The sequence below is a fragment of the Panthera pardus genome, unplaced genomic scaffold, assembly GCF_024362965.1.
Source record: "Panthera pardus isolate Hobbes unplaced genomic scaffold, ASM2436296v1 HiC_scaffold_25, whole genome shotgun sequence".
NCBI classification, from domain to species: domain Eukaryota; kingdom Metazoa; phylum Chordata; class Mammalia; order Carnivora; family Felidae; genus Panthera; species Panthera pardus.
This window is the reverse complement of record NW_026526821.1, coordinates 8,407,259-8,418,749: the sequence shown is the minus strand read 5'-3', so window position 1 is coordinate 8,418,749 and position 11,491 is coordinate 8,407,259. Positions and strand designations below refer to the sequence as shown.

Sequence of the window (11,491 nt, the reverse complement as noted above, 5' to 3'; positions counted from 1 at the left end):
CTTTGTTTCAAAGGCAAGTGAAATTCCTTCCGAATTGGGTAAATGGAATGCGTTCTGTCAATTGCACCTTTTGTTACAATGAACTCAGCTGCTCCTGGGGTTCATAAACTGGTCAGCCTAATCTGGCCTGACAAGCCAATTTTTTGTTTCATTGCTAATCCATACTGCAGATTGTGATCTCCAACAATTAATACCTCATTCCTACATATCTTGGAAAGTTCACAGCTGCCGATGTAGGTATTTTTAAAGTTGTGTGTATACAGGTCTCTAGGGAAACAATGAATGTTTGTGGAATGAATGCATGCTCATTTTAATGAATGGAATTTGCATTGAATTCTTGAAATTTTGCACTAAAATAGTATATATATATACATGTATATATATGTACACACACACATATGTGTGTGTACATACATATGTGTGTGTGTGTGTATTTTAAATAGTATCTTGAGAAAAAGTCTAGTGAAAGAGAGATCTAGAGCCCTAATTCTCAACCAGAGTGATTTCACCATATTTGACAATGTCTGGTGACATCATTTTGACCTAACTAAGAGAGGCATCCAGAAGGTGAGACCAAGGATGTTACTAAATATTCTGCAATGCACAGGGCAGCAAGCACCCCCACAATGAAGAGTTATTGAGCTCTAAATGTCACTAATGATGAGGCTGAGAAACCCTGATCCACTTGGGTTGGTCTGGATAATTCTGCTTTAAAAAAAATCATATAAAATGAAGTGATAAAATACAGTTTTTAAGGCTTTGAGCTTTCTAATCAAATCCAAGGTCCACGTCTAGGCTCTCCCTTTCGAGGCAGATGACCTCAGACAAGTTTCCAACCTGTTTATTTATCCAACCCTGTTTATTCACTTGTATCCTGGCTTTGGTAATAGTAATGACTTATCGCTGTATGTTTAAAGTGAAATAACGTAGGCAGAGTGCTGAGTACATTCGTGGCACATAGTAAGCCCTTTAGTAAAAGATAGTTATTACTATTAGCTTCTCTACGTAGATGACGGTGGTAACAGTCTCAAAGATGGAATTAGAGTCATGTGATTTACAAGGCAGGCTGGATGGAAGGCACGTGGTGACTTCCTAGCTTCCTTCTCCTCACGCTTTCTGTGCAACTTTTGTTACTCACCGGAACCAGGGCTAGGGTAAAGCAAGTGAGGCTCTCATTCTGGATGCAAGTATTTTTTTTTAAATTTTTTAGGTTTATTTACTTATTTTGAGAGAGAGAGAGAGAGAGAGAGAGAGAGCACGCACAAGTAGGGGAGGCGCAGAGAAAAGGAGAGACAGAATCCCAAGCAGGCTCCGCACCATCAGTGCAGAGCCCGATTCAGGGCTCAAACTCACGAACCGCGAGATCATGACCCGAGCCGAGATCAAGAGTTGGATGCTTAATACTGTGCCACCTAGCCGCCCCTCTGGCTGCAAATATAAAGGTGCTTCCAAAAAACTTAGTTTCGATAAATATTTCAACGCAATATTAAAAAAAAATCAAACTGGCCAATCACATCCCAGAGAATGGCCACCTGTTTTTGTAAATCAAGTTTTATTGGAAGTTCGCCACTCCATAACTTCCGTCAAGCGTTTTTAAAGGGTTATTCTTTAAAATTTATTTTTTGTCCTTATTTACAGCGGAAGTGTTGCACCAAAGTGACATTTGCAAGTGTGAGCAATTATAAACTACGGGTATATATTCTCTGAAAGGGGTCAGCACCAGTTTGGCACCTGGGTTCCCTTTGGTGAGGACAGTTGAATAAGAGTAACTGTGGCCCAGATGGACATTGTGGTTTCCAACGTGGGTTCTCTCATTCACTAGTCTCTTGCTTCTTCCCCCCGCTTTTTTTCAATATTTATTTTTGAGAGAGAGAGACAGAGAGCAAGTTGGAGAGGGGCAGAGAGAGAGGGAGACATAGAATCCGAAGCAGACTCCAGGCTCTGAGCCGTCAGCACAGAGCCCAACGCGGGGCTCGAACCCAAGGACCGTGAGGTCATGACCTGAGCTGAAGTCAGATGCTGAACTGACTGAGCCACCCAGACACCCTTCTCTTGCTTCTTCCTAATTCACAAAGTTTGTTCCAAAACTTTTGGAACTAAAAATATATTTTTAAAACTAGTGATTATTGAAGGGCAAGAGTCCAAGCCCTATTTTTTTTTTTTTTCAATATCTGTGGCTATAAAAGTCAGAGGGAAAATCAGAATGAAGAGGAAGAAACAAGAAGTTAATAAATAATAGGAATGAAAACATCAGTTAATGAAATGGGAAAAAAAAAGTTTTGTTCTTTGTAAAGACTGGACATAGGTTTTTATTGAGGTACAGAGAGCATACAAATAAATAATGGTAAGAGTTTCAAAGATCCTACAATTATGGTCGATATTTTTTATTTTTTTAATTAAAAAATTTTTAAAGATTTTATTTCTGAGTAATCTATACACCCAACGTGGGGCTCAAACTCATAACCCCAAGATCAAGAGTCACATGCTCTCCAACTGAGCTTGCTAGGCACACCCCTATGGTAGATATTTTTTAAACTGGAAGGGAATATACTGAGCAATTATAGGCCAAGTTGTCTATAAATTAAAATGACATTGATATTTTTCTCAAAACAAATGTTTGAATTGCTTAAGCTGACCCACGAAGAAAAAAAAAAATCTGAATAAAGCAGTAACCATTAAAGGAATTAATGTCATGGTCAAAGGTCTCCATCAAGTCCATGTGTATGGGACCTTTGTGGGCAGGGGGTCCTGCTTACAAGGGAGGGTCTTGAGGGACCCCCTTAAGCATGGGGTCTCATGCTTACAAGGACCCTGTTCTTGGTTTAATGCTTTGCAAGCCGCTATCTTGAAATTATTAATTGTTTGTTTTTTTAACAAGGAACTCCTCATTTTCCTTGCATATTGGACCCTACGATGTATGTAGCCTATCCTGTCCACGCCTATATGGTTTCATAGGTGAGTTTTACAGGTCACTTTTAAGGTACTGACAATGCAAAACTTTTCTGAAAAAGGGGGAAAGAAGGCAACTTACGCAGTTCATTTTAGAAGAGTAGTGTAATTTCATGAACTTCCAAGATCTCCTGATCAGTCACTTGGAAATTAAGGGATAAAATGTGATTTCATCAGCCCTGCCAGAACATGAATAACTACGTAGTCATTCATTACCTAAAGCGTTTGATTTTGACCTATACAATGGAATCGTCCTTTCCTCCGATGAAGTTGTTTTCTGATTTTTTGTTTTCTGGTCCCAACAAGGAACATGCAAGACAAGCTTATCCCAAGTTCATGCTGGGCCAGTTGATGAGTTAACTATTTTAAGCTCTTCCGGCACTTGTAGACTTTTAAAGCCTTAATATGAATTTTTTTCCAGGTCACTTGCTAGTGAACCTTGGAAGGATTTGGCAAGTTTACTTAATGGTCGTCCAAAGTCTGACTCAGCACCTTACTCCGGAAACTCTAAAGAGAAAAAAAAAATGGACTTAGTTTCAGGAATCTCATTAAAAACAAAACGGCAACATATTTGTTTTTTTCTATAGCTCTGATGGAACTACCACCATAACTCCAGAAGGCAGCCCTGAAGCAGTCTTTGTGGCCTTGTGATGTTAATTGCTTGTTTTAATTAATAATCTGTTTCTGTCATTTAATGAAAACCAGAGTCCACTTCAGTGATGTCTCTTCTTGCTCATGTTTTCTTTCTTGCTTTCATGTATTCGTTTCCAAGGAGAGGTGAGATAGCTCCTATGTGGGGCTTTCCTACCTGGAAATTATTTGAGAGCAATGATCTCTGACAATTTCCTGCAATGCAGGTATGTAAAAAAGAACCAATGAAGTCAGGCTTGAAAGGCGGGATGAGCTTGTCCCCTAGTGAATTACAGTGCGGAGAACAGAATTTCAAGGTGGCCGTAAGGAACGACTCTTGTCATAGAACAGAATTCCTTTACCCTTAACAGGTATGCAGTTTAATAGATAAGGGTTTAATAGGTATTCGTTGGATAAATGAGTGCATGATGCTGGTTCTGCTAGGACTTATTAAGTTCCTTTTTGAACGTTCCTTTTTAATTTTTTTTTTTAACGTTTATTTATTTTTGAGACAGAGAGAGACAGAGCATGAACAGGGGAGGGTCAGAGAGAGAGGGAGACACAGAATCTGAAACAGGCTCCAGGCTCTGAGCAGTCAGCACAGAGCCCGGTGCGGGGCTCGAACTCACGGACCGCGAGATCGTGACCCGAGCCGAAGTCGGCCGCTTAACCGACTGAGCCGCCCAGACGCCCCTGAACGTTCCTTTTTAATAGGAGAGCACCCTTGGTTCCCTGCCAGGCTTTCCAACATAGCTGCTTACTCACCAAAACCATTGGTTAGAAGCAAGTTACAGGGCTACCCATGCCCAAGTCACAAATAGGTGATCACCACGAGGTGGGGACCCACGGGCCACCTGAGTTTCTGACCACCACAGTCAGATCTCCTGGGTTCATATCTTGGCCCTGTATCACATCAGTTCCATCGAGCATCAGTACTGTCCAGGCCTCGGCTTCCTCGACTGTAAGATGGAAAATCTACTCATCTCTTCGTCGCCGGCTTATTAAATTCCAGCAATCCCTAATTCCCAGCTACCCTTGTGCCATTTTCATGATTGTTGCCTCATTTGTAGGCCTCATGAAATGTCATTCATTTACTCTCATCCTCTCTTTAAAATTTAAGTCGACTCATTGAAAAAGCAAATTTAACAATACTACTGGAAATATTAAAAGAGAACCAGTATTACCGGAAGATAATTATAAACACACAGATTATCAGTAATGAAAATGATTTGTCTGCCCACCTTCAAAATTCATCACACAACTTGTGAGGAGTATGCCTGCACCCTTAATAAAAGCACTGGGGGGGGGGGGGGGAATCAATTTAATAGACTTAATACAGTGCCAACCAGAGAGACAGTGCTTATCAAAGGTTAGGTGTTCTTATTAAATATCTGTAGGCTTGGTATCCAGAATATTATTGTGTATAGGATGGATAAATCTCTAACACGGGGTGTGAAATTCTGCGAGCTAATCGTGATTCTCTTCCTGCTGTATCTGGACTCAACTTTCCAATTCTTCTCAATTTTGTATTTCGGGCAGCCACCACCGACCTACTGGTTTTGGCCTCCGAGAGATGTCGCCCGGTGTCACAAAGTCTGGGCAAATGAAACAAGGAGCATTCATTAACAATAAATGAGTTGAGGAAGGAAATCTCCTGATTTAAAAAAAAAAAAAAGCAAATGTAAATGAAAAACAATTACGAGGCACTCATCGTCCTTCAAGGCTGTGCCACCAACTCTTGGCTTTTGACTTCTGGATCTTTTTTTGCTCCTCCTCAATTCACCTTCCTGCTCAGCATGTGCGGAAAGGATCTCACGCTCCTTTTCAATAAAGCAAAACAAATCTGGAGGAAAAGTGTCCACGGTGCAAATCTTCTCGTTAATTCTAAGGCATAGTGTTTGGGAGTTGATGCTACTCGGATGGCCTCAGGTGCAAGGCGTCCTGATGATTAAGAGTTCCACAAATATTTTTTTGCTGATAAAGGGAGGTTCTGCAGGACAGAACAATCATGGACAGCAATAAGTGATTATGTCATTTGGATCAACGTTCAATACAGGAGATTAGGGGAAGTCCAACATATTAGGCTGAACCATAAATGGAGCCTTGGCTTTCAGCCAGAGTTGTTCAACAGGTTTATATGAAATACTTGCTGATAGATTAATGGATTGACCCATTTGCAGGTTCTTTGAGCTCCACGAAGTATGAGGGAATGAGTAAGGCCCATGGAGTCAGGGAGATCAGGATGAGTCTGTTTCCTGCCTACTGGGTTTTTCTTGAGCAAGATGTTTGACTTCTCCAAGCCTATTTAAAAAATGGGAAGATTCCCGGCTCCCCAGCAAGACTGGTGAAGAATAAGGCACAGGAAAGGACCCAGAACGTGCTCTGTAAATGTTAGTTGTTCTAATCAGATCTTTGGGCTTTTTAATATGTCAGTGAAGTCCAAGGAGATTCCCGAAAGACCAAGGGGAAAATGTAGGCGATTCCTAAGATGTGCAAAATGGAGTTAGGAAATGAGGTGTGGCGGGTAATACAGAGGAGGGCTGGCAGGTACGCTGGGGCCTGAAGCACACCCCTGCCTCTGGGGGAGGAGCCTATCTGCTGATGGCCCTTGTGAGATTGCAGGAGCCCAAGATCAGGCCTCCCGTGGATCCATGGAAGCTAGAAATCCAAAATCATATGTCAAATCTCACAAGGATCCGACATAAGTGTATCTTAAAATACCTCCTACTATGAGGCGCCTGGGGGGCTCAGTCGGTCGAGCGTCTGACTCTTGATTTCAGCTCAGGTCATGATCTCACGGTTGTGACTTCAAGCCCCATATCGGGCTCTGTGCTGACAGCTCAGAGCCTGGAGCCTGTTTCAGATTCTGTGTCTCCCTCTCTCACTCTGCCCCTCCCCTGCTCGTGCTCTGTCTCTTCCTCTCTCTCTCTCTCAAAAATGAATAAGCATTAAAAAAATTTTTTTAAAGGTAAAAAGCAATACAAAGAATTTTCATATACTTTTCACCCAGATCCCTCAAGCATTAGCATTTTACTACTTCTGGTTTTTTTTCCCGCTCGCTCTCTCTCTTTACACACACACACACACACACACACACACACACACACACACTTGCGTACACAGAGGAACCTATCTGAAAAGGCTCCCACCAGCCAGATCTGGGACAATTTGAACATCAAAATAAATAATGATAGTGAAAAATTATACTTTATTTAAAAAGTCATAAGCTCACACACGTAAATAAACAAATGAAGAAGAAAAATTCTTCTATATGTTAACTAACTGGAATTTAAATAAAAATTTAAAACAAAAAAAAAAAAAGAAAAATTCTTCCTAACAAAATACCAATGAATAAAAGTAGATTATTCCAAGATCGATGGAATTAGAATAATCAGTATTTGGCAGCTCTGTCTGGACCAAATGGAATGTGGTTTCCAATATTTAGCACAAAACTCCCATGATTAGAGACTATTGGTCTGATGGAATAAACGGTATTCTTTTTTATTGCTCTGAGAATTCTCCATCAGTTTCGTGAAAATACTGAACAGAAATAAACACCCCGTAGTACTAATTCCTTGCACTCCCCGTGTCCTAAGCCCTGCTCCATAAGGAGATAAAACTGACCGAATTTGTAGACGCTGTGGTTGTGTCCCATTTTTTCCATCTGGGTCCAGAACATTTTATTTGACGTGCTCTATAAGGAGAGCTTATAAGGGGAGCTGTTTCATTTGTGTTCCTTTGATCCGGAAATATGACTTTGGACACCATTACTGCTCTGTGCCATGCACTGGGCTAGGCACACGTCAAATTTTCCCTTAGAGGAACACTTCTGTATGAGGTGTGTTAGCCTCCGTTGAACGGCTGAGACTCACGGAGGTTAAGCAGATAACCCAAGTCGCAGAGGTAGAAGATGGCACCTCTAAAATGGAAACCCAAGTGAGGCTAATAACCTAAGTGCATGTTTCTCCTCCTACACCAACATGGAGTCTACAGGACATGGGACACAGAGGCGTTGCCTCAGAGGGGAGGCACCCTGAGGATTTAGGTTCTCGGATCAAGCAAGCAAGGCCAAAATTGCCTAGAGTTACCTTCACCTCCCTAAAACCATCCCCAAGTTATATTGTAAAGACAAAGTATCGTCTCTTATCCGTCCACACAGCTCGCATTCCCTCCAGGGCTGGAAGACATTTCTGCTCTCTTGGCTGGAAACACCATGAAGTGGTTTGCTCATGTCTACGGTCTAGGTCATGTGAAAATGCACATCCTTGACTCCTCAGGCCGCATACAGGCCCGGAAGACACTCCCACTTTGAGATGTGTATGAGAAATGGGACAGGAGCTGGGTCTCCAGCTCCAACCAGCTCCTCGTGGAGTGAGGTTCTTGGAATCACTTGTGTCGCCTGCTCTCAGTCGGTCCTCCACCCCGGGCGTGGGTAGTTACTCCATCAATAATCTGCCCGTCAGGCGGTCAGTGCCAGTGTGTGGAATCTCCACCACAAACGTCGAGGGAGTCCCTTGATCTCTCAGTTCTCTCCTTCCTTCCTCCCTGTCTTCTCCTTCTCTCTTTTCTTCCCTCTTGCTCTCTCAGAAAATTATCTGGACACCACAAAGTGAGTGGACTGTCTTCTCCATGGTGACATGAGCTGGTTTCTTAGAAACATCCACTAGGCTTTTGCTCAAGCTAAAGAATTGAGCCGGTCTTAAGGGAGACAGAACAGGCACTGAATGGCATGCATGACTGGTGACAATCTTAATACATCGGAGTTACATTTGCCCTGTGACCAGCACCATACTCCACACTGACCACCGGGCCTCAGGGAAGAGGTCTTATGACTTGGCATGAATCCCATCAACAGGATGAATCTGGGCTTCTGCGGCTACTCTGTGTGGACACCACTAAGAGCTAGAGAGGACATCCCCACGGTGCGGCCTGGGAGTTGTTCCCACAGATCAAACCAGCCATGCTGTAAGCTACAAGCCCAGAGCTCCCCAGAGGATCAGGAAGCTGGAACGTTCCCCAAGCTGCACTGCCTTCGGCTCCTTTTCCTCCCCTTCTGCCCTCAGTCTCTCACAAGTACCTTCTGGAATCACGTCCTTAATGAATCCCGATGCCAGGGTCAGCCTCTGGGGCATCTTAGTCATGAAGGAAGGCTTCCTCTAGGAAGCTTGAGCTGATCTCTGACTGGTGCGTAGGAGAAGAGCAGGTAAAGAATGTGCCAGGAGGGAAGATGGTAGGCGGAGGGACCGCAGGTGCAAAACCCTGTGGGCCGATAGTGTTGAAGGAATCAAGGAAACTGGCAGAAGCCAGTGTGGAGGGGTCTGGAGGCATCTGGGTGCGGGCGACGTGGGCTGGGGCCTGTGGTTCAGAGAGGCCAAATATGCCAGGACACTGACGTCTGGCTTAAGAAATTGGATCCTTTCATAGAAGCAATGGAACACCACAGAAGCAGGGATAAGACAAAATCGGGTTTGGGGTTTGAGAAGGCTAATACAGCCAGTGGACAAAGAACAGACTGGAGAGCAGCTGGGAGGGTCTGCACTCATCCGGAGGGAGGTGGTGGTTCAGACAGAACTAAGTGGACTCGGGGCGCCTGGGTGGCTCAGCAGGTTGAGGGTCCCATTTCAGCTCAGGTCATGATCTCACGGTTTGTGAGTTCAAGCCTCGTGTCGATCTCTGACAGCTGACAGCTCAGAGCCCGGAGCCTGCTTCAGATTCCGCGTCTCCCTCTTCTCGCCCCCTCTCCCCACTTGTGCGCTCTCTCTCTCTTTCAAAAATAAATAAACATTAAAAAAAAAGAGAACTAGATGGACTTGAAAAATATTTAAGCAGCAAAAAAATGGAAAACTGTTTTGCCATTCAAATGATTATCTTTCTGTAAAACTGTTCTGGACGAGTCCAGCTGTTTATAAGAGTAGATTTTGTGATACGGGGCTTGTAAAATGGACACACTGAGAAAATTTCCTAGTAAGACAACAGATGCAATGAAGAGGAAACATTTTTGGAATATTTGGAAACTTTTATTCTGATTTTCAGGGAGTTCAATGAAGATCTACAGATGAGATCTGATGACATGTGGCTTTAGAATTCTACAAAATAATTTCACAGTAGGGAGAAAGCATACATCTATTTTAGTGATGTGTACATAATCACTCAAATGGAACGATATAAAAGTACACTTCCGAAATATCCTAAAAATATAACCTAAAAAGAGAAACCTATCAAATATACAGAAACATATAGTATGCTTTTAGGAAACGTAGTAGTAAATATATATAAAAATAAACCATACGTACACATGTTTTTTCACAAAGTTTTGTAAGTATTGTATAAATCTCTATGCATTTTCCATTATGAAACTGTATTTTCTCAGGGAGTTGAAATCACATAACATGGCCGATACAGCAAATCTATAACATATACACACTTTACTACTGTTCCATTCTATAGAGGGGAAAATTAAGGCATGATAAGTCACTGAATATTTTTAAACTGTGGCTGGACTTTGGGAAACACCGCTCTAAACCACAGATCCTAAATCAAATACCATATATATTTTTAAAAATGACATAAGCAAATTTCCATTACAGTACACACACATACACACACTTTTAAAAACTGCTGATTCACTTCTTAATGCCATAGAGGAAATCCATTACCCAAATAAAGAATTTCAGAATCCTCTCACAAAATGATGCCACAGTATGTCAGTAAGGCATTCTTAGATAAGAGGTTCTGACTTCGTCAAAGTACTTCTTAAAACAGAGTTCTTCTCTAATTTCCCAAGAATGCTGCAATTTCAAAACAGGAAAAATGCAGTTTCACGGAGACCCGATAACCTTAACATTTAGTTTTGCTGACGTGATAAACAAGTATTTTCCCCAATATCACGTTAAGCAGAGTTACAATAAACGGACTGTCATTATTAACCCCAAGCCCCAGACAATTTAGCTTAACATCATGAAATGTAAACTCACTCTCGAGAAGTAAAGATCCAAGCGGTGTGAATTTGGAAGGGTGGGGACAGAAACATGTCGTGACGTCTGCAGACTAACGGACAAATAAAGGTTCAGCCTCCCTGTCACGTCACGGTGAGATGCAAAAGAAAACAGGATCCTGAACAATTCTCTAAGCCAAGCCGGTGCGGACACGGATTCGGGGTAAGCCGGCAGCATACCCTGGAGTGTCTTATCTCCCAACACTCAGTCTGTTCTCCGGAGCCAGATACAATTTATTAAATGCCATCGTCTACATAGTGCAGCTTCCGGAACAATTGTATCATCGAAGTATGAGTATAAGCATCTAGACCCAGCTGTCCTTTGTGCACTGTTGCAGGCTTTAGCTTTTGCAGTTTGCTTTCCAGTAACGTAGAAGCCGTAAGGACCATTCTTGCAAGAGGGTAAAAATCGCTGCTGTTGGTCATGGTAAAAAAAAAAAAAAATTCTGGAAAGTAAAGTAAACCCCAATTATACATTAAAGGATTATAATTAAACGAGAGGAATTATTAGCGAAAAAATAAGTGCTCACACCAAAAATGCCAGGGGCTCGTGTCGAAGGTGTGGTTCTCTTATGATAAGTGTGCGTGCTGTCCTTGCTGAAGACTTGGGCGTTTCAACATTAATCGAAAATTCCTTCGTTATCCTACTTGATTCAATTCTGTTGGGATGCTCAGAATGTGACAATTGTCTAATGCCAGACACCTGGGGGGAAATTTCATCTGCAAATGCATATTTCCCGCAATAATCCACCTGTCAGCAAACTCCCCTTCACTCGCAGTTAGCGAATTGCAGCCAGTTCTAGGTAAATTCCAGGAGAGGCTTTTGAGAGGGCAGAATGAGACTGAATAGTGGCATGTGATGCTAGAAAGCCTGATTTTGGAAATGTCATCTTTCCCCGGAAGATGAGAGTAGAGATT

At 42.4% G+C, this 11,491-nt stretch overlaps 1 protein-coding gene across 2 annotated transcripts in view; it reads right to left on the bottom strand.

The window, feature by feature from the left end:
• Positions 1-9,580: 9,580 nt before the first annotated feature.
• Positions 9,581-11,491, bottom strand: part of CYP24A1 (cytochrome P450 family 24 subfamily A member 1) — a 20,157-nt gene continuing 18,246 nt past the window's right edge. For both annotated transcript variants that reach the window (XM_019458109.2, XM_019458111.2), the window contains exon 12: positions 9,581-11,019. The gene's annotated coding sequence lies outside the window, so the exon portion shown is untranslated. The remainder of the gene's footprint in view (positions 11,020-11,491) is intronic.